Source organism: Lepisosteus platostomus, chromosome 15 (genome assembly GCF_059453375.1).
Source record: "Lepisosteus platostomus isolate fLepPlt1 chromosome 15, fLepPlt1.hap1, whole genome shotgun sequence".
Taxonomy (NCBI): Eukaryota; Metazoa; Chordata; class Actinopteri; order Semionotiformes; family Lepisosteidae; genus Lepisosteus; species Lepisosteus platostomus.
Window position 1 is genome coordinate 3,068,239 of NC_142625.1, and position 25,057 is coordinate 3,093,295.

General features: G+C 43.0%; 1 pseudogene; it reads right to left on the minus strand.

Annotated features, from left to right (window-relative positions):
* Positions 1 to 1,713: 1,713 nt before the first annotated feature.
* LOC148647674 (mRNA decay activator protein ZFP36L2-A pseudogene) lies at positions 1,714 to 5,530 on the minus strand (annotated as a pseudogene).
* Positions 5,531 to 25,057: the final 19,527 nt, after the last annotated feature.

A 25,057-nucleotide genomic window follows, 5' to 3' on the forward strand; every position in this document is an offset into this window, starting at 1 on the left:
GTGAGGGGAATGCAAGAGACAGGGAAGGAGTGGTCAGGCTTGTCTGCAGACTTGACCCTGGAAGAATTAACAGCAAGTCTACACACCCGCAAGTCGGGGAAGACACCGGGTGTGGATGGACTTCCCTTTGAGTTTTACAAGAGGTTTTGGGATATTTTGGGGACTGATTTGTGGATAAGTTGTATGCCAAATGTTTGACACTACACTTGAAAAAAGCACTGGGAAGTGTCATTCACCCAGATCAATCCTGTGCAGTGGTGGGGAGGCGTATCACGGACAACTTAGTACTGCTTCGTGACACCATCTGTTACACGAGAGACAGAGGCATTCGGCTGAGTTTACTAAATTTAGACTTTGAGAAAGCTTATGACCGGGTCTCGCATGAGTACTTGTTTAAAGTGCTCCAAAAGAACGCAATTCCACAGGGGTTCATAGAGAGGGTGGGACTGCTGTATAGGGATGTCAATAGCAGAATAATTGTTAATGGGTTTTTAATAGAAACCCAGCAGTGAGAATCAGCTGCGGTGTCCCCCAGGGATGTCCGTTATCGCCGATCCTCTTTGTGTGCTGTATTGAGCCACTAGCACAGGCATTGAGGAGGGAAGTAGGAATAAAGGGAGTGGTCAGTCCAGGCAGTGGGGGCCTAGAGGTTAAGACAGTACTAAATATGGATGATGTGTCAATTTTATGTTCTGACTACAAGAGCATAGATCTAGCTCTGCGAGTCACTGAAGATTATTGCGCAGCATCAGGTGCAAAACTAAACAGAGACAAGTCGGAACTTATGCTTTTTAACAGTTGGTGTGAAGAGGTGCAAGGAGATCTGGGAGTTCGAGTTCGTACGGATAGTGTTAAAGTACTGGGAACCGTCTTTGACAGGCAGGGTCCGGGGACAGGAATTGGGTGGGAATAGTTAAAACTGTGCGGAAAAAAATTGGGTTAAAAATTGCGATCTCTGACTTTGCAGGGCATAGTACTGGTCATAAAGGCAGTGGTCCTACCCTTGATTTTGTATGTTGGTTTAGTGTTCTTCCAATCAAGATCAGTACGAGCAGTACTTAACAGGCTTCTGTTTAGTTTTTTGGGGGGTTCAAAATGGGAGAGGGCCCGGAGAGAGGTGCTTACAAGAAGAGTGGATGCAGGGGGGGTAGGGATACCAGATATATTTTTATTCCTGATGTGTAATTATGTGGCTAACCATTTTCGAATTGCCACTATGGGACAAGGGAAAACTTATTTTTTAAGTAGGTTTTTATTTGGGTCATATTTGAGGAGGTTGGGTCTTTCTATTCCTTTAACAGTACCTGTCTCATTGAGCTGCCTTATGCTTACTATAGGATTTTTCTGTTTTTAAGGCAAAGGGCATTTGAATCAGACGAACTGGCCTTCCTATTGACTTCAAGGGCATTAAAAGGTATTGTACAGGGCAGGGCCCCAGTATGCCATGTCCACGGCCTCATAGATGAGGACTGCAAAGCTGTTTGGGGATGTATTGCCTGCTCTGGGTTGCTGAACAGGCACCATAATATGGCCTGGCTGATCGCTCAAGGATCTTTAGCCACAAGAGAAGTAATGTTCTCGAGAGGAATGGGGAAAACAGCTTGTTGTCCCATGGATGGATGTGACCGGCCGGAAACAATCCACCATGCGCTGTGGGACTGTGGAGCAGCACAGGAGATATGGAGGAGAACGGCCAGCTGGATGGCTTGTTTCCTAGGAGACACTGGGCTGTCGGCCCAGGCCGTGCTGTACGGCCAGGGCCTGGGAGCGCTTCCAAGAAAAAACGAGAGCAGAGCCTGGAAGGCGATCTGCTGTGTTCGAGTGGTGATATGGTGAAGGCGCAACATCAAAAAAAGGAAAGGAGTGATGCCTTCCTCTTTGTCTGTACTGTAAACCGCAGCACAGTATCTTCGGGACTATCTGCTACTTCAACAGAGAACCTCCAGTGCAGAGGAAGTGAGAGCCTTTTGGAAGGTGAACTCTTGGCCGGGACAAGACTGGCTTAGCCGCTGGTCCGCAATGCCATAGGCTCACCAGCTCAGACTGATGCTTATTGTTTAAGGCATACTCTGCCCTGTACAAGACTACAGAATGCCGTGGAAGAGCTGTATCTGTCTTTATGGCCTGTAAAATGTAAACCTTGATTGGTTTCCTGTTACCTGTCATTTCTAAGTTTTATTGCTGAGTCAGAATTTCGCAAAAGTGATGGGATTGCATATGTCTATTTTGTGATTGGAATGTCTATATTTTTTGTACTGCCTTGAAGATTTTGTATCAATATTTCTTAATAAAAAAAGGAGGGATATTTAGGAAAAATAATATTTCAATGTTATCTTCACATTTTTCTTGCCTATATGGCTCTACAGATGCAGCCATTCAAAATGCACGTTACAAACCTGTACCGTATGCAACTACGCACTATATACTGTATACTGAGCCATATACTGTAGACAGATGGAGTATTATTGGGATGACAGACTCACTGTTCCTCAGGCTATGACAGGAGATCACATACTGGGCTGCCAGTTCAATTGAGTTCCCTCCTCCCTCTCCCAGTTGTATTGGGACCTGTTGTGATTCTGGCAGGTGTGGGAACTCTGAGACTAGATTTCTGAAATTACGGAAGAATGTTTCTCTAATCCCAGAGTATCTGTCACAGTGCAGTAGGAAGTGCACCCCTGTCTCTATTTCTCCCCGCTGGCAGTGGGAGCACAGCCTGTCCTCTCTGGGCAGCCAGGTCTGCCTGTATCCCTCAGTTTCTATGGCCAGGCTGTGGTCAGTGAGCCTGTACTTCGTCAGGGTCTGTTTCTTTTTGCTGTTTCTTATCTTGGTCAAATGTTCGGCTAGTGCGTATTGTCTGTTTAGGGTTCTGTAGCATTCCAGTTTATGTTGTGTTTATGTGTGTGTGTCCCAGTGTGTGAGATATTGCTGTTTGATCTGTGCTCTGATGTGCTTGAGTCTGAATTGTGGTGCTCTAGCACTGCTATCCTGAGCTTAGGGGGCTCTGTTTTGGGCTCAGCTCTTGGCTCAGCATCGCTGTTTTTTAGGTGTAGCCAATACTTTAATACTCTCTTCTGTATGTTTATCAATAATGGGTACTGGTCTAATTCGGCCCTGCACCCATTGTTAGGTGTTTTTCTCTGCACATGCAGGATGTTTCTACAGATCTCCATGAGCAGAGTTTCTGTGGGGTGTTTGTCCCATTGAGTGTAATCCTGGTACTCCTGGTCTGTGAGGGTACCCCACACTTCACTGCCATATAGGGCAATGGGTTGGATTACAATTTGAAATATTTGGAGCCAGATTCTTGTTGGTGGGTTGATGTTGAAGAGCCTCCTTATTGCGTAGAATGCCCTGAGTGCCTTCTCTCTCAGTGCCTTCACTGCCAGGTCAAAACTTCCAGATGAGCTGATGGTGAGACCGAGATATGTGTAGCTGGATGTGTGCTCCAATGTGTTGTTGTTGAGTGTGAATTTGTACCTTTTTCCTGAGGTCTGGCTTTCTTCTTCTTTCTTTCTGGTCTTGTCCAGATTGACTGTCAGCGCCCAGGTCTGACAGTACTGCTCTAGCAGTGCCAGGTTCTGCTGCAGCCCCTGTTCTGTGGGCGACAGCAGGACCAGGTCATCTGCATAGACCAGGAACTTGATTTCTGTGTCGTGTAGTGTGTAGTGTGCTCTCTCTCTCTCCACAAAGTCTTTAATTTTGTTAGACATTTTAGAAAACTTTCATCTATACAGTCACCACAAAACTGTTCTCGATTGTATTTCTGAATGCTACGTTACACTTAGTTCATTGTTTGAAATACATCTAATTAAGAAAGTTAGGTGTTAACAAACTATTAGTAATCAATAATATTCAATTTAACACTGTAATTGTTGCACTTTTCCCAGCATCTTGTAAAAATATATTTTTACATTGTGAGCACTGTTAGACGGGTTGGCATACTGCTGGGTATGGATTGCCAGGGGAGTAAGGAGGGTTTTCAGCTCCTGACCCGGGAAAGAGAAGGCGCTGTTCACTCAAGACATGGAGGTGGGCGAGAGCACGTCCTCGTAGAGGTTAGAGGAGCAGGAGGACGAGATGGAAGAAGGCGGGGGGGTGCAGGACGTGGGGCTCTCCAGCAAAGGCGACTCTAGTCCGTGGTGACTGGAGAAGCCCGAGAAGCTCAGGCTGTGGTGCAGCTTTGGTCTGTCCCTCTGACTGTAAGAGGCATGCTGCTGCATGATGGCCCTTTGATGGAACCCGCACAACTCCCTGGGGGGCTTGGGGTCGCTCTGCAGGTTACTGTTGCGTTACTGGGCGCCGGCCTCCTCTCGTGGGCGTTGTGTATGAAATGACAGCGAGGGCCATAGGGGTAGAAGCCAATGGTGTGAAATGTGCAGCAGGGCTCGGTTTTGTACTTTGGATGACGGGACAAACTCCTCAGTTCGTGATATCCATGGGCAAATTCCCACTTCTCCCCATACTTGCACGCCCCGTTCTCCTCCTCAAAGGGTCCCTGTAAGCTCGGCCTTCACAGCTCCGTTTTGTAGCGGGTGGAGTTGATCTGAGAGCCGGGTTTCTGCTGCGTGACCTGGATGTGCTGGCTGCGCTCCCCATTCTCACTGTAAGCTCGGTCTCTGAACTTGTTTTCTTTGTTCATAATGGCAGTAGTAGTGGTGCTGCTGCTGCTGCTTGATGTGCTGTCCTTGAGGTTGCTGTATGGAGTTACCGGATACTTGTTACTGTTGGCCAGCGAGTCCAAGTTGCTGGTCGAGTTCCGCCGGTAGAAGCCCGGCGTGTAGCTGGAGCAGTTTGCGGTGCTGGATGTTTCGCTCTCCTCTACCCTGCCTACTTTTAGTCAGTTTGTTAAATGCCCTACTAGAGATAACAAGACTTTGGACTTGCTGTATGCTAATGTCAAGAATGCCTACAGCTCCACATCACTCCCCCCCCTTGGCAGATCTGACCACAACCTTGTTCTCCTGCTATCTCTGTACAAGCCTCTTGTACTACAGCAACCAGTAACCACCAGGACAGTGAAGGGATGGTCAGCTGAGGCTAATGATGCACTGATGGACTGATTTGAAACAACGGACTGGGAGATACTCTGTGAGCCTTATGGAGATGACATTGATGGTCTTACCCACTGCATCACTGACTACATAAACTTCTGTGTTGACAGTGCAGTGCTTCTCCAATAATAAACCCTGGGTCACCAGTGATCTGAAGGCCATCCTAAATAGGAAAAAGAGGGCTTTCCGGGCAGGTGACAAGGAGGAGCAGGAGTGCGTGCAGAAATAGCTGAAGGTGAGAGTTAGGGAGAGCAAGGTGGCTTATGGGAGGAAAATGGAGGACAGGCTGAGGGAGAGCAATGTGAGAGAAGTGTGGAATGGCATGAGGAAGATCTCCGGATCCAAGCTGTCTGGCAGCCAACAGAGTGAGGGAGGCCTGGAGAGGGCCAATGAGATGTATCTTTTCTTCAACAGATTCGATACAGGGTCCACTGTCCATTCACCTCACAGGCCTTCACCCCAGACACCCTCTTCATGTCCTCAGTCACCCCATCATGTGATCCCTCCTACTCCTACTCCATCTTCCCCTGCCCTCCTCGGCCTATCCATCACAGCTGACCAGGTCAGAAGGGAGTTGAGGAGACTCCATGCAAGGAAGGCAGCGGGTCCTGACGGTGTCAGCTCCAGGGTGCTAAAGGGTGCGGACCAATTGGGTTCAGTGCTGCAGTACATCTTCAACCTCAGCCTGAGATTAGAAAAGGTTCCAATGCTCTGGAAGACATCTTGCCTGGTGCCAGTACCCAGAAAGAGGCACCCTAAAGTCTTGAATGACTACAGACCAGTGGCACTTACATCACACCTAATGAAAACTCTGGAAAGGCTTGTACTGGACCACCTCAGAACCCTGGTGAGTACAGCACTGGACCCCCTGCAGTTCGCCTACCAGTCACACCTGGGAGTGGAGGATGCAGTCATCTATCTGCTACACAGAGCTAACTCTCACCTGGAGAAGACGCGGAGCATTGTGAGAGTTATGTTCTTTGGCTTCTCCAGTGCCTTTAACACCATCCATCCACCTTTACTGAGAGATAAGCTAAGGGCGGCGCAGGTGGACGCTCCCCTGCTGTCCTGGATTATAGACTATCTGACCTGCAGGCCACAGTATGTACGGCTACAGAGCTGTGTGTCCAAACAGATTGTTAGCAGTACTGGGGCTCCACAGGGGACTGTCCTTGCTCCATTCCTGTTCACCTTTTACACCTCTGACTTCAGGTACAACTCTGAGACATGTCATCTGCAGAAGTTTTTGGATGACTCTGCAATTGTGGGGTGTATTAGAGAGGGGAGGGAAGAGGAATATAGGAGCTTGATTACCAATTTTGTGGAGTGGTGTCATCTTAACCATCTCCATCTTAACACCAGCAAGACCAAAGAAATGATCTTTGACTTTCGAAGGAATAAGTCTCCGCTGAACCCTGTTTCCATCCAGGGTGAGGACATAGAGGGCGTACATTCCTACAAGTACTTAGGGGTACACCTGGATGATAAGCTGGAGTGGTCTGGTAACACTGATGCCCTGTACAAAAAAGGTCAGAGCCAACTCTATTTTCTTAGGAGACTCAGATCCTTTGGTGTGTGTGGAACACTGCTACACATTTTTTATGAATCAGTGGTGGCGGCGGCCATCTGCTATGCTGTGGTGTGCTGGGGCAGCAGCATCATGACAAAAGATGCAAATAGGCTCAATAAACTTATCAAGAAGGCTGGCACTGTGTTGAGGATGAGACTTGACCCCATGGAGGTGGTGGCTGAGAGGAGAATGCTGACCAAGCTCACAGCCATCATGAACAACACCTCTCATCCACTTCATGGGACTGTTATCGGGCAGCAGAGCACTTTTAGCAACAGACTGCTCCAGCTACGGTGTTCAAAGGAACGTTTCCGCAGGTCCTTCCTCCTGGCGGCTGTCAGGGTGTATAACACTGCCCTAGGCTAGGACTGCTACCCTTTCATTTGCTCGTCTATGGACAGCATGTTTATTCCATTGTACTTTGTGGACAATCAGTCTGTATAAACCTATGCACATTTTGCACATATTTTATTGATTTTACAGTGACTATGATCAGCACATTTTGCACACACCTATGTATTTATTTATTTTTATTTATTTTGTTTGTCTTTTGTTTTATAACTATTCTGATATCTGTTTTGCTTGTCTTGGGCTGGACTGCTGTAACACATCAATTTCCCTACGGGATTAATAAAGTATTATCTATCTAACTGTTTATAGAAATAAGATGTATTAACTAAGGAATAGGATGGCACAGTTGTTAGTATGCTTTTTTTCACAAATCCAACAGTAGTACCAGATGTCTCAGTGGCTTTCAAAATTAAACTATGCACGCAAACCTCTGAACTAGAAAGATAAAATATCCATCCATTTCTATTGGTGGCGAAAGTATTGCTATCTTGCAGCACTGGGGCCCTAAGTTCAATTCCTGCCATCCTGTGAGTGTGAAGTTTGCATGTTCTCTCTGGGTCCCGTGTTTTTTCTCCTTATGTGTGATGATTCTCTCTCGCACTCCAAAACAAACTGGTATGTTAATTGGATTATGGGAAAACTGGCCTGGTGTGTGTCTGTTTGTCTCTCCTGTGATGGACAGGTGCTATGTCCAGGGTGAAGGATTGGGCAAACATAGCTGATGCTGATCCACAGAGATGTTTATATTTAGAGGCAATGTGTTTGTAAAAATACTTAATTACATGTAAATAAAACTACACACATTTTATAACTACCTAACTGTTGATCTCTTTTTTTTAAGTCCTATTGTGCAAGCCATTGACAGACTGACTGATGAAAATGATGAGCTATCAGCGGTGCAAGTTCAAAGACGGCTGTGGGCTGACCTCTGTGCGAGCGTGAGTCCAACATCGATCATAAGAGTGTGCAGAGGGCTTGGATGGAGATATAAAACCCAACACATGCCCCATGATAAGGGTAAAAAATAAAGAGAAAAGACTCAAACAAGCTCTCCAATGGATTGAACAGGGAGAGGCATTTCATGATGTACTTTTCACTGATGAAACAACAGTGGCTCTGGAACATTTTCAACCATGTCGTTTTACAAAAAGGGGAGATATGTGAACAAGCCAAAGCCAAAATATCCAGTGAAGGTTCACGTCTGGGGGGGGGGTGTATCTAGAAGAGGCCTGGGAACACTTATTTTCATAGGAATTATGGATCGTGAATTCTTCGAGGACGTTGTGGTCAAAAAGCATGCTGGCCCATATATATATATAGTTCTTGGAGGAAGAACTAACAGAACAAAATTGCAACAATTTTATTAACGGGCTGTTTCATGTTCTTCCTAAGATTGTTGAGCCGGGGGGGGGGGAACACTTGAAAAACTCTGTTCAACCCGAATGTGTTGGAAAAATATATCTTTTAGTTGATGTACAAGGAACTATATCATAGGCTCCAACAGGGGCTTTTTGTATTACCTGGGGCAGCTACTTGTGCAGGGACATCTTGCACTGCAGAGGCGTCCAGTAAATGTTGCACAATAGGTCACTTGGTATCTGCCTGTGCAGAGGAAATGAAATGTGTGTATAAAGACTGTTTGCAGAGGGCAAAAGGTTTTGCAGTTGTAAGCAGCAGGCGCATTGGCAGATCACAGCTGTCTGTGAGGCTGTCTTGTGTGCACAATGCAATGCACGTTTCTGCAGCAGAGTAAAAAAAAGATGTAGGTACCTGAAGGTTTTTGAGGGAGTGTGAAAATGTCCTCATTATATTGAGGAAATATAATGGAGTATAAGAAGAATGGAAGAAAGGTTTTAGCTTTGTTTGTGAGTGGGTAAAGAAAGATGGAGGTAAGAGATGTCTATATTGGATGATCTGCATATAATGATGAGAAATGAAAAAGTAGTCAATAAGAGGTGATTTTAACATTGAAAGTAAAGAACAGCAGTTTAACTACCTGAGGAGTTTTGATTTTTGTTTATTTTTTGCAGGAGATGAGGTTTTTACATGAAAGGGAGGATCAAGATGGAGCATAGGAGGGGCTTGCTCATCTGGAGTGGGGATTTTATTTGGGAATTTTGACCTGATAAATGGTGCCAGGTAGAGGCCCTGGAAGGGTGTTTAGCACAGATGTTTGCTATGGAAACGGATATTCAGATAAGTGATCGTGTATGCTCCGGCTGTTGCGAGAGCAGACTTCTAAAAAGATTTATACTTGATTTGTATTACTAATAAGTTGGTAATTTACAAAGGGAGACATTCATGTGGATTTAAGGGACAAGGATGATGCAGGAACAAGGCAACTTAGCATTTCATTTGTGGCATTATTATTTTTTTTTAGTTGACTGCTTTTAGAGCCGTGGGTGAGAAGGTCGGTGCTACTTGGAGAAATTCAAAGGGTGCTGCAAAGCGTCTGGATTATGTGTTTGTATCCAAAGAGGTGAAGGCAGGAGGAGCCTCTGTTCTGCTGGTGTGGTTCTCCGATCGTGACAAGGTAGAGGTCAATGTGCATCCACTTGGGAGAAAATATGGAAGAGGTTATTGGAAGGTGAACCCTGAGATTTTGAAGGAGACCAACTACATAGACCTCATGAAGTCAATTAGATAGCTGGCGGGCTAAGAGGAGGCAGCACATTACTGTCACAGAATGGTGGGCAAACATGAAAAGGAGAATTAAGAGTGAAAGGAAGTGAAGAATTTTGCTGGACGAACTGAATACGTTGTATTTCCAATGTAATGAAGGCCTTCATATTGATATGAATATACAGTATTTCCAGCATTAAAAGCAAAATTGAGGTCCTTTTATTGGGGGGGGCAAGGAATGTTTAATATTTGCTTAGATTTCTTGCAGCAGAAGAGAACTTGCTCCACCTTCTTTTTTTCAGTCAAATAAAGCAAAAACAAAGGAGAAGGATGATGGAGGGAGTTCAGAATAAGGACGGTGTTGTGGTCACGGAGAAGGGAATGTTGGAAGCAGCAACTGTTTTCTACCAGGACCATTTTTCTAGCAAAAAAGTAAAGTAGATAAAGAACTGAGGGAGTTTTCTGGAAAACATTACACAGAGATCCCAAAGGAGCACAAAAGAGACTTGAGAAACCTTTTCATTTAGAGGAGCTGAGAGCAGCTCTGACAGGAATAGTCAGGTAAAGTGCCGGGTATTGATGGGCTTGATGGGCTTTATTTGCAAGAGAGGTTAGGTCAGAGGCCTAACCTCTCTTGCAAATAAAGGCTCAACGAAAAAAAAGAGGTTCATGCTTTTTTGCTATGATATTGTTGAACACTGAGCAGCAGACACCAAAGCAAGGTCAAAGATCTTTTTACCTGGAAAATCCTGAAGACAGTAGACATCCTCCTGCTCCAAACCAAGTGTCCTGAAATGCACTTCATCCAAAAAGATACTTATTTTACTAAACCCATTATACACAGCTGATTTTCATCCAGAATTTGTTTTCTTTTTTTTTTAGATTATAAACAACAATTATTTACCCTTTAAAATTGCTTGCGGTAGGAATGTGTCTTTTCACATACCCCAACTTCCTCTCCATAAGACACACAAATAATCTAATGGCTGGTGTCAGAGCTCAGGGTCAGCCATTATACAGCAGCCCTAGAGCAGTTAAAGGCATTGCTCAGGGACCCAAAAGAATAAGATTTCTCTGCTGGCTAGAGATTTGAACCAGGCCCAGATCCCAGAGCTCACAAGCAAAAATAACTACAACAAACAGATATAAAACATATCACTTTAGTTTGCCACTGGAATGAGCTGCATGCATCTGCTAGTGGACTGAAGTATGGGCTGTTACCTCTGGAGCCCTGCAAAGGCACACCTGGTGGCTTCCCTACAGCAGGTGGCCACCTGGCCTCCACTCCTGCTGCCAGCCTGATGCACTGGTGGTGGCCCTGATCTGTCAATGGCCTGACAATGACCACAGCTATGGGGGCGGTTAACTCATTAGCATAGCCCCGCCCACAAGCAGCAGCAACACCTACTGTACGTGCCAACCTGAAAACAAAAATGGACCGACACCTACTGACCTGAAGGAGAAGGGAAGACACAGGAAAAGGAAGAAAACTCTGACAGAGCTGGTCTAACAGCGTCAAATTGATGTCATTCATTTTGTTTTCAACCAGAAGGGAAGGTAGGAGCTTAGGCCAATGTAGGAATTTTTGCTACTGCCTGAAAACAATGAATTGCACTTCATCCTCTCTAGCAGTTTCTGGAGGCTTTCTATAGTAATTGAAATAGCTATTAAAGCTTTTTATTATTTTTCAATAACTTTTACTAAATTTCCAGGTATGTGAGCAATACCATTCCAGGTCCTGTCTTTACAAAAAATGTTGAATTTTATATTTGTTCTATTTTTCTCAATTTTGTATCCAGGCTGGGAGACACACGGGGCAAGATCTACAAGCATTTTCATCTTTTTTCAGGACACAATGTGAAAAATTGATCTTTGAAGAAGAAAAATCTGTTTCCTCTTGTTTTGTCTTTTTTTCTGGATATTTCTGTCTGGTGAGTGGACACAGTAAGACGTTAGAAACTTGGTTTACATGTATTGCCCAAGGGGTTAGCTTCAATTTAAGCCCTATACTAGATCTCTACTATCCAGCTATATTACAAAATGTTTGATGGAATTCATTCCAGTTGGAAATTGCCTCTGTGACACTTACAGGTTCTCAATCAAGAACCAAGAATTCACAAAGGGAGCTGCATAGGCTTCAAAAGATCAACTAAAGAGGGAAGATAAACGCTTTCAAATAATAGAGCCCCAATTCAATTGCAGACTAAGCATGTCCCCACACTCCCTTCCTCCATTACAATTGGAATATACACAAAGCACTGAAAGCTTTACAGTATACGTCTGCGAAACACCTGACCATAGAGATAGTAATTCTGGCTTTATGAACTCGTTTACACTTGGGATTAGCTTTATTCAAGATGTTCACAAATTGCAGTGGTTTAAATGTCAGTGGTTTGAAGGTTCCGTGTCATTTGTTGGTGGAGTTATTGACGTGAAGCATCCCGTCTCAAAAATAGACAACTAACCGACACTTCTGCCTATGTCCTTCTCCAACAGGACTCTTCCACTGACTACCAAAAGGAAGTGGTATACATCATCTCCTTTATTAAGAGTAAGGAACTCCCCCAGGAGGCGAACCAGCTCATCATTGAACATCCCCAGGAATCTCAATTTTACCTCCTCCCCAAAATCCACAAACCGGACACCCCATCATATCAGCATGCAATGGTCTGACTAAATACATCTCCGACTTTCTCGACAGCCTTATGAGACCGCTGGTTGAAGATCTTCCCTCATACAATCAATTTCATATAAAAGGGCAGATATGAATAAGCCAAAGCCAAAATATCCACTGAAGGTTCACGTTTGGGGGACTATTTCTAGAAGAGGCCTGGGACCACTGACCACTGCCCCATACATCAGGGAGCACTTTGGATCACGGCACCGTTTCTTTCAGAACAACAAACTAAAACATACAGCAGCAAAGGCAAGGCTTATAGCAGAGGGAGTGAACTGGGTAAAAACTCCAGCTGAATCCCCAGATCTAAATCCAGTAGAGATGGTATGGCATTCCCCCAAAAAATTATATTCGGAAAACGGCTAAACCCACCACAAAGCAAGAACCGATCAATGCGATTTACAAGTTCTGGGAGGAAGAACTGACAGAACAAAATTGCAACAATTTTATTAACAGGCTGTTTCTTGTTCTTCCTAAAATTGTTAAGGAATTCAGGAATGTGAGTTATGTGAGTCAGATTGTGAATAAAGCATTTTATTAAAAATGTGTTTGTGATTTAAATCAAGATGGGGGTAAAAGGGACACTCTATTATATTGAAGCACATTCACCTTGCGCTGCAGCTGAAGAGCGCCAGGCTAGGGGCAGGACAGGAGTAGTGGTCAGGGCGGGGACTAGGATAACCGCTGACCCATTGCAAAACAGCAGTAAAGTTTGGTGAGATCGCCCGGATTTCCACCCTATCCGTGTGTAGCTACCTGAATAGACCCCAGTGTGTTGCTGTCTCTCTTGCTCTCACTCTGTCTCTCAATTCAATTCAAGGTGCTGTATTAGCATGACAGATGGGTACAATCAGTGTACCACCACCTGAACTACTAATGTCTGTTTTACTTTTATTTATTTTTTTGTTTCATGTTAATTTTATTATTTTTATTTGCTTTGGCAACTCTGATTTTACCCATCGGCCATGCTCATAAAACACCTTGTACTGTAAATGTCTGTAATGGAACACGTAAAAGGTTTATTCCATGCTAAAAAGAGAAGAAAGAAAACACAAAGGCCGTGGAGCCTTCTTCAGGTGTATCTATCACTACATTGTAGGGGGGTGATTTTAACATAGATCTGTAAGTCAAACACAAATTGAAAACCCTTTGAAAAAACTCTATCAGTGCTGTCCTGAGGCTGGCTAGTGTCAGTGTGGCTCAGGTCAGTGAGCCTCAGGACCAGCTGGCTCAGGGGGCTCTGTTTTGGGCTCAGCCTGCCTGCCAGTCCGGGCGGAGGCCCTGCTCTTTGATCTTCTGTCAACGACCGACAACGACTGCAGCCGTGGGGAGCACTAGCATCCTTAGCTTAGGCCCCTCCTAACAGCAGCAGCTGTGCTGAGCGAGCTGCAAGCGAAAGAGGACCTTCAGCACCTGCGGGCAAAGGGAAGGGGCAGCTCTCTCTCGGGAGGGACACAAACACCACATGAAACCACACCTGCCTTCCTAAAAAAAATATTATATATCTTTCTGGAGGGAAAACACACGGGCGATCAAAAGGGGCCTGTCTGCCCGCTGACAAAGTGCAAGCAATCATGTACAACACATACACCCACACTCCTGCCTCCCTAAAAAATTTATATACTGTATGTCACTATTCCCCTCTACTTCAGAAAATGGCTCAGGGATTGGGCACATATTCCGAAATATACTGCAAGAGGGGCATGCTCCTAAAAAGCTACAAACGGATGAGGGTAAAGAATTTCTTAACAGGACCTTCCAAAATTTTCTCAAACGTGACAATATTGAACAATTCGTTATGGCCAGCGATGTGAAGGCTAGCATGGTCGAGAGGTTTAACAGAACTATTAAAACAAAAAAAGGTACCTGACACACAAAAACACCTTTCGATATATCGACGTCCTATCAGATCTTATTTACTTATAACCATAGTTACCACACAACTATTAAACGAACCCCAGCTTCTGTTATGTCCGACAACTCCCTTGAGGTGTGGAGAAAGGTCTATGACGAACACTTCAAAGTCAAAGTTTTCATTTAATGTGGGTGATCACGTGCGGGTGTCCAAAATAAAGGGAGTGTTTGAGAAGGGATATGAACAGACCTTCACAGATGAAAGTATCATTGTCAAAGAGCGGGCCTCGGCTCTGAGACTCTATTACAAACTGCAGGACTACGCAGGCGACGACATTAAGGGCCCCTTCTATGCAGAAGAGCTACAGAAGATAAACCCTGATGTTGAGAACGTCTACCGCATCCAAACGATTTTAGCAGCCAGGGGTCGTGGTAAAAGCTTTTGGTAAAGTGGCGCGGCTGGAGCGATAAATTCAATAGTTGGGTAAAGGCTTCCGAGGTCCGAGACATATAGAGGTGGTGAAAAATGAACCCCAATGGTTTCTATGTTACGCTGGCCAGTAATTCATCCTCAAAGATGTTTCCAAAGAACACCAGCGCGTGCTTCACAGAGCATCTGGCAAAGGCGATTGAACTGGACAGGAGCTGGGAAGTGGGCCTGGTCGAGCTACACTATCCGCATACGCTTAACACGTTTGATGAAGACAGAGTTTTTCTGTTCGTCAGCGATGAGCTCAAGACTATATTGACATGTACCTTACCGAGAGGGTACTACAGCAACATCGAGCAGCTCTTGCATGAAATGAAACAGGATGCGGAAAAATCCAAGTTAACGGCTGTAAGTCTTAAATACAACCCCATTAGCCGGTCGGTAAAGATTCTTAGTGATAACCGGTTTGTTATACATATGCATAACCGTCTGGCGAGGATGTTGGGTTTCAAATTGGGTGTCGGACGTGTAAAATCACCGCACCCCATCGATATGACTTGCGGATTTAACACCATGTATATATACACCAATATCATAGAACACCAGTTAATAGGCGACGTCTATGCACCGCTTTTGTGTTGTGTGCCCTTCAGAGGCGTGGATGGTGAATTCGTCACAGTATTCTACGACAAACCCCATTATGTGCCGGGGAGCGTCGATCATTTTAACAACATCACTATTGAAATAAAGACGGATCAAAACAAGCACGTGTCATTTGCATTTGGTAAGGTCATCGTCAAGCTGCATTTCAGACCTGTGAAAGCGACAAACATCTAAAAGGATGACGGTCATCAAGAGCTACGGGGATCCTTCTTTGTATACACACTACTACAAACAACAGGCTGGCTATGGATTAACAGGATCTTCTGGGCTACCAGTTCAGTACGCCGTGGGTATAGGGGGTATTTTCAGAGCACTATTTAGAAAAGCCGTGCCTTTTCTGAAACAAGGGTTTGAAATAGCTAAGCCGCACATGGCATTGGCGGCTAAAAACATCGCCAAAGACGTGGTCAGCAACATTACAAGCGCGGTCATGTCTAAGGTGGCTGCACATCAGCAGGAAGGTTCGGGTCCAGCATAGATCCGCAGAGGTGTCAAGAGAAAAAGACAGACGTCATCATCGCACCGTCGGGGGCCTCCGAAACCTGATAAAAGAACGGCTAGGAGAAGACAGTCATCTCATAAAAGCTTCAGGTCGACCAAGAAGAGGGCCGTGACACACCTCAATCAACGAGATATGAAACGAGACATATTTTAAATATGGCTTTTGTTCACGGTGGGTCTGCAGAATGCGCAAAGTCAGAGCTGGACATTTTTCAATTAGCGCCTACCCAAACAAGCATCGAGGAAAGCTTTTACATAGAAGTTCCACCCCTCACGGCCCTAACAGAAAACGCACCTCTGGAGCTCTACATCGCAGGCAACGGAGAAGATTATTTAGATTTAAACAACATGCTGCTCTATTTGACCTGTAAAATAACGGAAGCAGACAGTCGGGACATTGATGCGGCAGCCTGTGTGAGCCGAAAACTGGAGCTCCTGGGTCACATTCACGCAGACCTGTTTTTTCAGGATAAACTACTACTGAATGGCGTTGACCTGAAAATAAAACTCCCGTGCAACAGAGATGCTTTCTGCTTAATGAACAACGTCCGAGAACAAAAACTGAGGGTACTCTTTGCATCTTTGTTTGTGAAAAGAGTCAGAGTCTCACCTGGGGTCAGACTGGGACACGCTGAAGCACTCCTGACGGCCAACGCTAAATACCCCATAGACCACGTACAGATGAAAGTCTTCAGTCTGCCTGCAGGGAGCTGTGTGTGTAACCAAGAAAACCTCTTTCTCGGGCAGTTACCCAAAGTAGTAATTTTGGGGTTTGTGGACAATGCAGCATTCAGCGGCAGTTTTACACAAAACCCCTTCAATTTTAAACACTACAACGTTAACTTTCTGGCTCTCTACGCTGACGGTGAACAAATCCCCACTAAACCGCTTCAACCAGACTTCCAGAATGGACATTGCGTCCATGAATATTTTAATCTGGTGGAAACATCGGGGAAGCGTCTGAAAGACAAACCACTTCTGGTGGACCGCGAGGAGTACGCGCATGTTACACATTGTTTGCTTTCAATCTCAGCCCCGACGACGAGTGCACAGGGCATTATTCACTTATCAAAACGGGTAATCTGAGAGCTGAAATACGCTTCGCGCAACCGCTACCCACTACAGTTAACATGGTTGTGTACAGATGCAGCCATTCAAAATGGGTGAGGTATTTCACGGCATACCGCGACACGCCCACCGGGGTATCACGCGGTATCACGTGTGTCACATGACTAGCTATCCGGCGTCGCCTTGTAAAACCGCCAGGGGGAGCTTAACCTCTCATGTACAGCATTCGAGCCTTTAATTTTGAACTGTGTATTACAGCATGTTAATCATCAGTCATTCAAATGTTGGTATATTTTATGAAAGCAAGATTGCTCAGTTGGACAAAAGTACACAACCTACCTTTATCAGAAATATTTATGCATCAAAGCCTTTACTGAAGATATTACTAATAGTATTAATAATGGATGACTTTGGACAAGCTGTATACTCAAAGTATAATTTCTTTAGCACATTTGTACAAGCACTTGGAATCTGTCCAAGCCATACTTTGTCAGGCATTTTGTTTTACTTCAACGGGCATAAAAACTTCCTTGCTTTTAACAGGGCGTTTCATAATTTCTAACTACGAAAATGATTTAAAATGTGACACCTATCATGAAAAGAAAAAAATACACACCAGTATTCCATTTCTCCCTAAACATCGTAAGCTTCGAAGTCTTTAACTAACGTGATACCGGAGTCAACAAGCATACTTTTAGAATTTGATTAAAAGGGAATATAATATGGAATCACGTATCTCAAGAATTTAATAACGGTATGATTATATCCGTGTACTGCGGCAGGGCTGTTTCACCTGCCTTTTTATGCGAGCTGTCTTGTAGCCTACTGGTCTAGGTGCGTGACTAATAATAATAATAATAATATAATAAACTTTATTTTATATAGCGCCTTTAAAGGTGGCTTCTCAAAGCGCTTTACAGGATGACAATAACAATAAATAAGAAGACTACAACAATAAATAAGAAAATTTCACAAGACAGGACACAATTATAATTACAACAATACAACAATAACAATAGAGGAGACCGTGGAAGATGGTATTAAGAAGAGCAGAGGGGTGAAGAATGGAACCAGTTAAGTAAAGGCTTTTCTGAAAAGGAGGGTTTTGAGTCTGGATTTGAAGGAGTTTAGAGAAGGTGACTCTCTAATATCCTTGGGCGAGGAGTTCCAGAGCTTGGGGGCATAGCAGGAGAAGGCCCTGTCGCCCATACAATGTAGACGGGCTTGGGGGACAGTAAGGAGGGCAGAATTTGAAGAGCGGAGGTTGCGAGGTGGGGAGTAGGGCGATAAAAGTTCAGACAGGTATTGAGGTGCCAAGCCATGTAAAGCCTTGTAGGTGAGCATGAGGATTTTAAAGTCTACGCGGAATTTGACCGGAAGCCAGTGCAAGGACTCCAGGATAGGAGTAATGTGAACACTTGCACTAGATCTGGTCAGGATTCTGGCTGCTGAATTTTGGACATACTGCAGCTTGTTCAGAGTAGATTTAGATACCCCAGGGAGCAGAGCATTGCAGTAGTCAATTCGAGAGAATACAAATATGTTGATCAGCTTTTCAGCCACAGTTAATGATAGCATAGGGCGTAGTCTTGCGATATTTCTAAGGTGAAAAAAAGATGTTTTGACAGTATGCTGTACATGTGGGTCGAATGTTAAGCCAGAATCGAATATAACCCCAAGGTTTTTCAATTTTGATTGGAGCTCAAGTACAGAGCCATCTACAGACAGGGTTACAGGACTGGCTTTACGAAGTTGATGGGGGGTACCAATAAGCATGACTTCAGTCTTGTCACAGTTAAGATGAAGGAAGTTTTGAGTCATCCAAATTTTTGGATGACTCAAACTGGCAGGTTGTGTGTTCAAATCCAGCTGGTGCTGGACCTTTCAGTTTTATTTATTTATTTTTTAATCGCGTAACATAAACATATTACCGTATGCAAACTGTACTGTATACAATATGTATATGTATATTTAATGTCTTAACTGTGCCCGTTTAAGTATTGAATATTCATATCTAATTTTACCACTGAAGGGAAATCTTAACATAAACATACAGTATATGGCTGGTCTCGGTACTTTAAAGAAAAAAATACACACCAGTATTCCATTTCTCCCTAAACATTGTAAGCTTCGAATGAAACCACTAAATAAAGACATAAATATAGAAATCTTAAGATTTGTTTTATTTAATGTTGGTAGCAGGATGAACTGTCAGAGTGTATATTTTGTCGCAAAGTTGCTACAAGATGTTAACAGTGAAAAAGGTATTTAGAAATGAGTTATTTCAAGATGAAAAAGAAAACATACACGAAACATGGTTTCATTACGACCAGAATCGGTCTTGAGATATTTTTAACTTGATTTACAGTATTTGAGAGGTATGTCTTAACACCGATACTACAGTGCTTAAGTACTGCTCACGTATATGTTTCTAGGTTTATATTATGCATTTCATACGGTCAAATTACTTTTGAGCAACTAATAAGAAGCGCTAAACGGTATGCGTTTTAGTTTCGTTTTGTGCTGGAACCCGTGGATTGATTAGAGATATCAAGTACATACAAGTCATTTTTTAAATGTTGTAGTTCGTCTTGAAAAAATGTTACGAGTACATCATCTATCAACAATTACACAGGTTCTGTTTCCATATTGTGGATTTTGGTTAGGTACAGTATTATCAAATCCAGTGGCGCTGTGTGTTACTTTACTGAGTCCCAATCTGTGATTGAAACCTGTAAAACCGGTTTAATTCGTCACAGCCAGCACTCTTCAAGTGTGAGGGTCTTCTGCTCAGAATGAAACGCTAAAATGTTTGTGTATATTCTAATGGTAGTGGGGGCAGGTAGTGTGGGAACAGGTTTGTTCTTCACACCTGAAACATTTTCTCTGAAAGGATTTTCTTCGCAGTTTAACCGATCTTGTTACAGCATGTTACAGTTTACTATTATTAACCAAATTAATTTTAAGTGCTTAATGTAAAATCTTGTAAAAATATATTTTCATTGTTCAAATATACATTAATATACATTAAGTCTGACTATCATATAATAAGTTAAATACAAAACTAAAGAAAAAATAGGGTTAAATATAATTCAAAATATTTTGCTAACAATGTTAACTGTTTATGAATAATAAAATGTATTAACTAAGGAGTAGGATGGCACAGTTGTTAGTATGTTTTTTGTTTTGTTTCTTTTTCATAAATACAACAGTAGTACCTGATGTCTCAGTGGCTTTCAAAATTAAATTATGCATGCAAACCTGTGAACTAGAAAGATAACTAAGATTTTAATACTAATTAAATGACCGCGGGCACTTCCCACCCCCTCTACATTCTCAGAGTAGAACAGACTAACCTTCTAATGAAAGACGGTCCACCCCCCACGGACAGGAAAAGTGCCCACAGGCACTTAAACTTAATATGGTCAGTAACGGTAAACAGTAACATGGTAAGAAGGAGCACGTACAAACGTTTTCGAAATAACCACATGTAAGACTCTGATCCTAAAAATGTTTAGGGAGAAAGTGGAATACTGGTGTGTATTTTTTCTTTAAACTACCAATACCAGCCATATACAGTCTGTAACGTAGGGATTTCTATATGTCTTTATTTAGTGTTTACATTAGTGACAAAGGCTTAACTTTTAGCTTCAGTAACGTGTACATATCTCCCCTTTTTATAAAACGACATGGTTGAAAACTGTTCCAGAGCCACTGTTGTTTCATCAGTGAAAAGTACATCATGAAATGCCTCTCCCTGTTCAATCCACTGGAAAAAAGAAAAGGAGCATAAAGCTTCTGATGGTCATAAACGATATTCATTTAGGAGCAGCATCAGAGGTATGTTTTTAATTGCACTGCATTGGAGAGAATACCATAGTGTGTTTTTTTTTTACTCCTTGGCGGAAACTGGCTTCCAGAAGAATCAGTATGGCTCAGAGATTAAATAAAACTTCACAGACATTAACGAAGAGCATAACGCGTGTACTGTATACACTGCAAGTACTGTACAACCCAACTCTCTGCAGGAGTGCTGGCTGTGACGAATTGAACCGGTTTCACGGGTATTTTCAAAGTAGGAGGCGAGATTTCCAGCGAAAGACACCTCCCCCCCTCAAAAACCCAGTAAATACAGTACTTACTAGTTAAAGGCTAGGCTCCCGACTACGGCGAAAGGAACCCTTCTTTCATTAGAAGACAATGAACATATTTTAGCCCTGAATGAATTAATAGCAAACATGGTTTACATAAAAGACATTTTTCCAAGAAAGTTTAGCCTTTGTCACTAATGAAACCACTAAATAAAGACATAAATAGAAAAATCTTAAGATTTTTAAAATACATGACTTTGCTAAAATTTATTTGAAAATAAAAACAATTACAACCGCCAGGGGAGAGAGAGAACAAGGGAGGGATGTTGGTTTTGCATAAGGGGCGAGGCTATGGAAATTTGGTCTGTTTGGGAATGTGTAGTTACATGTTCTGGCTGTTTGTGAATTATCGTTGTTGAGTATGGAGTGTTGAGGTATTGATTTTGTGCAATGCTTTATGTTGAAAATTGAGGTGGATTTTGTTTATGATAAACAGGATAAACTGGGATGGGAGGAAGGTTTGGTTTTGCATAAGGGGCGGGATTATGATAATTGGAGGAATTTGTGAGAGTAAAATGGTTTGATATATTTGATTTTGTATTGTGGTTGTTATCTATGTTTTTGGTTGGTATTATGTTTATATGGTTGTTTTTGTTGGTTTGTTGTTATTATGGTTATTAAAAATACGATCTATAGTTGAAATCTGAGCCTAAATAAAAAGAAAAAGCAAGTGATTAGGTTTATGAGCAATCTAATTACTTATTCGTTTAAAAAGCTATATAAAATAAAGTTTATTATTAATTTGCTGGACAGAGCGGTGAACATTATTATGCATAAGACAAAGATAACGATCCTGATCAGTTTAGAAATCTGTGTACGCTGTAAGGTTTTTACTTCTTAAACTTTTAAAATACACGTTTTGAATAGAAAGAAATCCTCTTCCTGGTACAGTATGTATAGCAAACCAGCATGTCTTTTTTCTCCAATCAGAGGGGTGTCAGATGGTGTCAGCCAATCACCATTCTGCGTTGGGTAGCAACGGGTGACTGCTCTCAGGCGGAAGATGTAAACAGCTTAATGTTCGTGTTAAATCATTTTTTAAAATTAAAATTCATTCTATACAGCAATCGCATATTTGGGTACCGTTTCATAAAACTTTCATGCTTAAAATGTTTAGGGAGAAATGGAAGACTGGTGTGTATTTTTTCTTTAAACTACCAAGACCAGCCATACACAGTACAGTTTACATAGATACAGTAATGTTTATGTTCCTAAATTAATATCGTTTATGACCTTCAGATGCGTTATGCTCCTCTTCTTTTTATGCTCAGCTACTAAAATTTCCCTTTAGTGGTAAAATCCATATAAATATTCAAAACTAAGCGGATTAAAATGTGCACAGTAAAGACATTAAATGATTAAATCTTTGCACTACCAACCAATGCACCACGAGTGCCCCTGTCGGTCATTTTGGCCAGCCAATCACTTGCCCTGCGGTACCCTCCGGTGCCCCGCGGTGGCTTGTGGGTAGGTTACCGTACCGCGGGTTTTTACCGCGCATTTTGAATGGCTGCATCTGTAAACAGCTTAATGTTCGTGTTAAATATTTTTTTTTAAATTAAAATTCATTCTATACAGCAATCGCATATTTGGGTACCGTTTCATAAAACTTTCATGCTTAAAATGTTTAGGGAGAAATGGAAGACTGGTGTGTATTTTTTCTTTAAACTACCAAGACCAGCCATACACAGTACAGTTTACATACATACAGTAATGTTTATGTTCCTAAATTAATATCGTTTATGACCTTCAGATGCGTTATGCTCCTCTTCTTTTTATGCTCAGCTACTAAAATTTCCCTTTAGTGGTAAAATCCATATAAATATTCAAAACTAAGCGGATTAAAATGTGCACAGTAAAGACATTAAATGATTAAATCTTTGCACTACCAACCAATGCACCACGAGTGCCCCTGTCGGTCATTTTGGCCAGCCAATCACTTACCGCGGTGCCCTACGGTGGCTTGTGGGTAGGTTACTGTACCGCGGGTTTTTACAGCGCATTTTGAATGGCTGCATCTGTATGAAGGATCTGAAAAAGGGGAAGGTGCCGGGGATAGATGGTTTGCCGGCAGAGTTTTATCTTACGTTTGGGAGGTTTTGAAATATTTGTTGCTTTTATTATTGAAGGAGGTTTTTAAAAAGGGCTGTTTGGGGGCTACTATGCGGACGGGGATTTTAATATTACTTTATAAGAAAGGGAGGGAAAATATAGTGATTTACGTAACTGGAGACCTTTAACACTTTGTGTACGGATTATAAGATTTTTGTTAAAGTTATTGTGAATAGGTTAAAACGAGTGTTGCCCTCAGTTATTGGAGTGGAACAAACTTGTGGGGTTCAAGGACGTAAAATTAGTTGGACGTTACAGCTAATAAGGGATATCATAGCATGGACAGGGCAAAGAGACCTACCTTTTATTTTAGTTAATTTAGATCTTGAGAAAGCCTTTGATAGGGTCTCCCATAGTTTTTTGTGGAGAGTAATGGAGCGAATGGGGTTCGGGGCGCAGTTTGTGGGTTGGATTCAGACCCTGTACAAAGCAGTGGGGGAGTAGAATCCTGATAAATGGCCATATAGGAGGCACTGTAAGGCAGGAGTCGGGGGTGAGGCAGGGATGCCCTCTCTCGCCGTTGTTATTTATTTTATATATTGAAGCGTATGCTCATTTGGTGTGTATGGACCCGAGGGTGGAGGGTGTCTTGGTGCCAGGAAGTGGAGGGAAGCAGGCTAAGATAGCCTTGTATGCCGATGACCTTACTTTGTTTATGAATTCGGATGCTGACCTGCAGGGGGCGCTGGAACATCTTGAGGTTTTTACAAAAGCATCCGGGGCTAAATTAAATAAGGAGAAAAGTATGGTTAAATTCTTTGGAAGGTGGAGAGACCGGCAGGACAAGGTGGGCGGCTTGCAGGTTTGCAGGGAGCCCATGAAGATACTCGGGATCTCCTTTAAGGAAGAGGAGACTGCCAGTTTCAACTGGCTAGCTAAGCTGGAGAAAGCGAGAACTTGCCTTAGCCTGTGGAAGAATAAGGGACTCACTCATACTGGTAAGGTGCTCATTGTAAAAATAGAGGTTCTGTCCATGTTGAGTTATTTGGCGGCTGTTTACCCTATGCCCCTTAGGCTGAACAGGTATCTAACACGGGAGATATTTTGGTTTATATGGGGAAAAAAGTATGAGTATATTGCAAGAGCTGATATGTATAGGCCAATAGAGATGGGAGGACGGGGGGTGCCTCATTTGCCTATAAAAATTAATTGTATGTTTGTGACTTCTGTATGTGCTGCCTCTAAAGAGCCAATTATACATCTGGTCCATTATTTTGTGTGGTTTTGGGTGGCCGGGAATCTGCGAGGAGTGTTTTGATGGGACAATAAGGCCCCTCATGGGGAGGACCTGCCCTGGCATTACCGGCATGCGGTGACCTGGATGCAGAGCCATGCCAAGGATGTAGAGGCTGGGGTGCTGTCTAATCACAGGGCACTCTACGAGGACATCATGGCCAGGGACAGAGCGGAGCTGGTTGGAGGAGTGACGAACGACACATGGAGACAGATCCAGCCCAGAGGACTGCAACATGATTTGATGGATCTTAACTGGTTTATTGCTTGGCAGAGACTTCCTGTGCGAGATGTTTTGTACAGACACAAGCTGACATTGCAAAAGGAATGTCCGCGAGCACAGTGTAATAGGCTGGAGACTATCAGTCATGTTTTTTGGGAATGTGGTTTCGCGAAACAGCTGTGGGGAATGTGTGATTCTGTGTTGGGGATGGTGGTGCCACGTTTTGTAATTATATTGAATGTCATATTGTATGGACTAAAAAAGGAGACAACTTTGGTGTTGTGGGTCTTGATAAGTCTTGTCAAAATGGAATTATGGAAGGCACGAAATGGCTTGGTTAAAAACCATTTGCATGTAAGCGTGGTTGGTCTGTACAATAGGTTGTTGTATCGTGTTAAGTGTGAGGTAGTTTTGGATGTGCAGAAGAATGGTGGAAGGGTTTATTTGTTCATTATATGTCCTAATTTGAATTGCTGTACTTTGAATTGAGTGATGGTATTGTTTGTGTTGTTTTCATTGGATGTCAGCTCTTTGTACATAGTATGTAA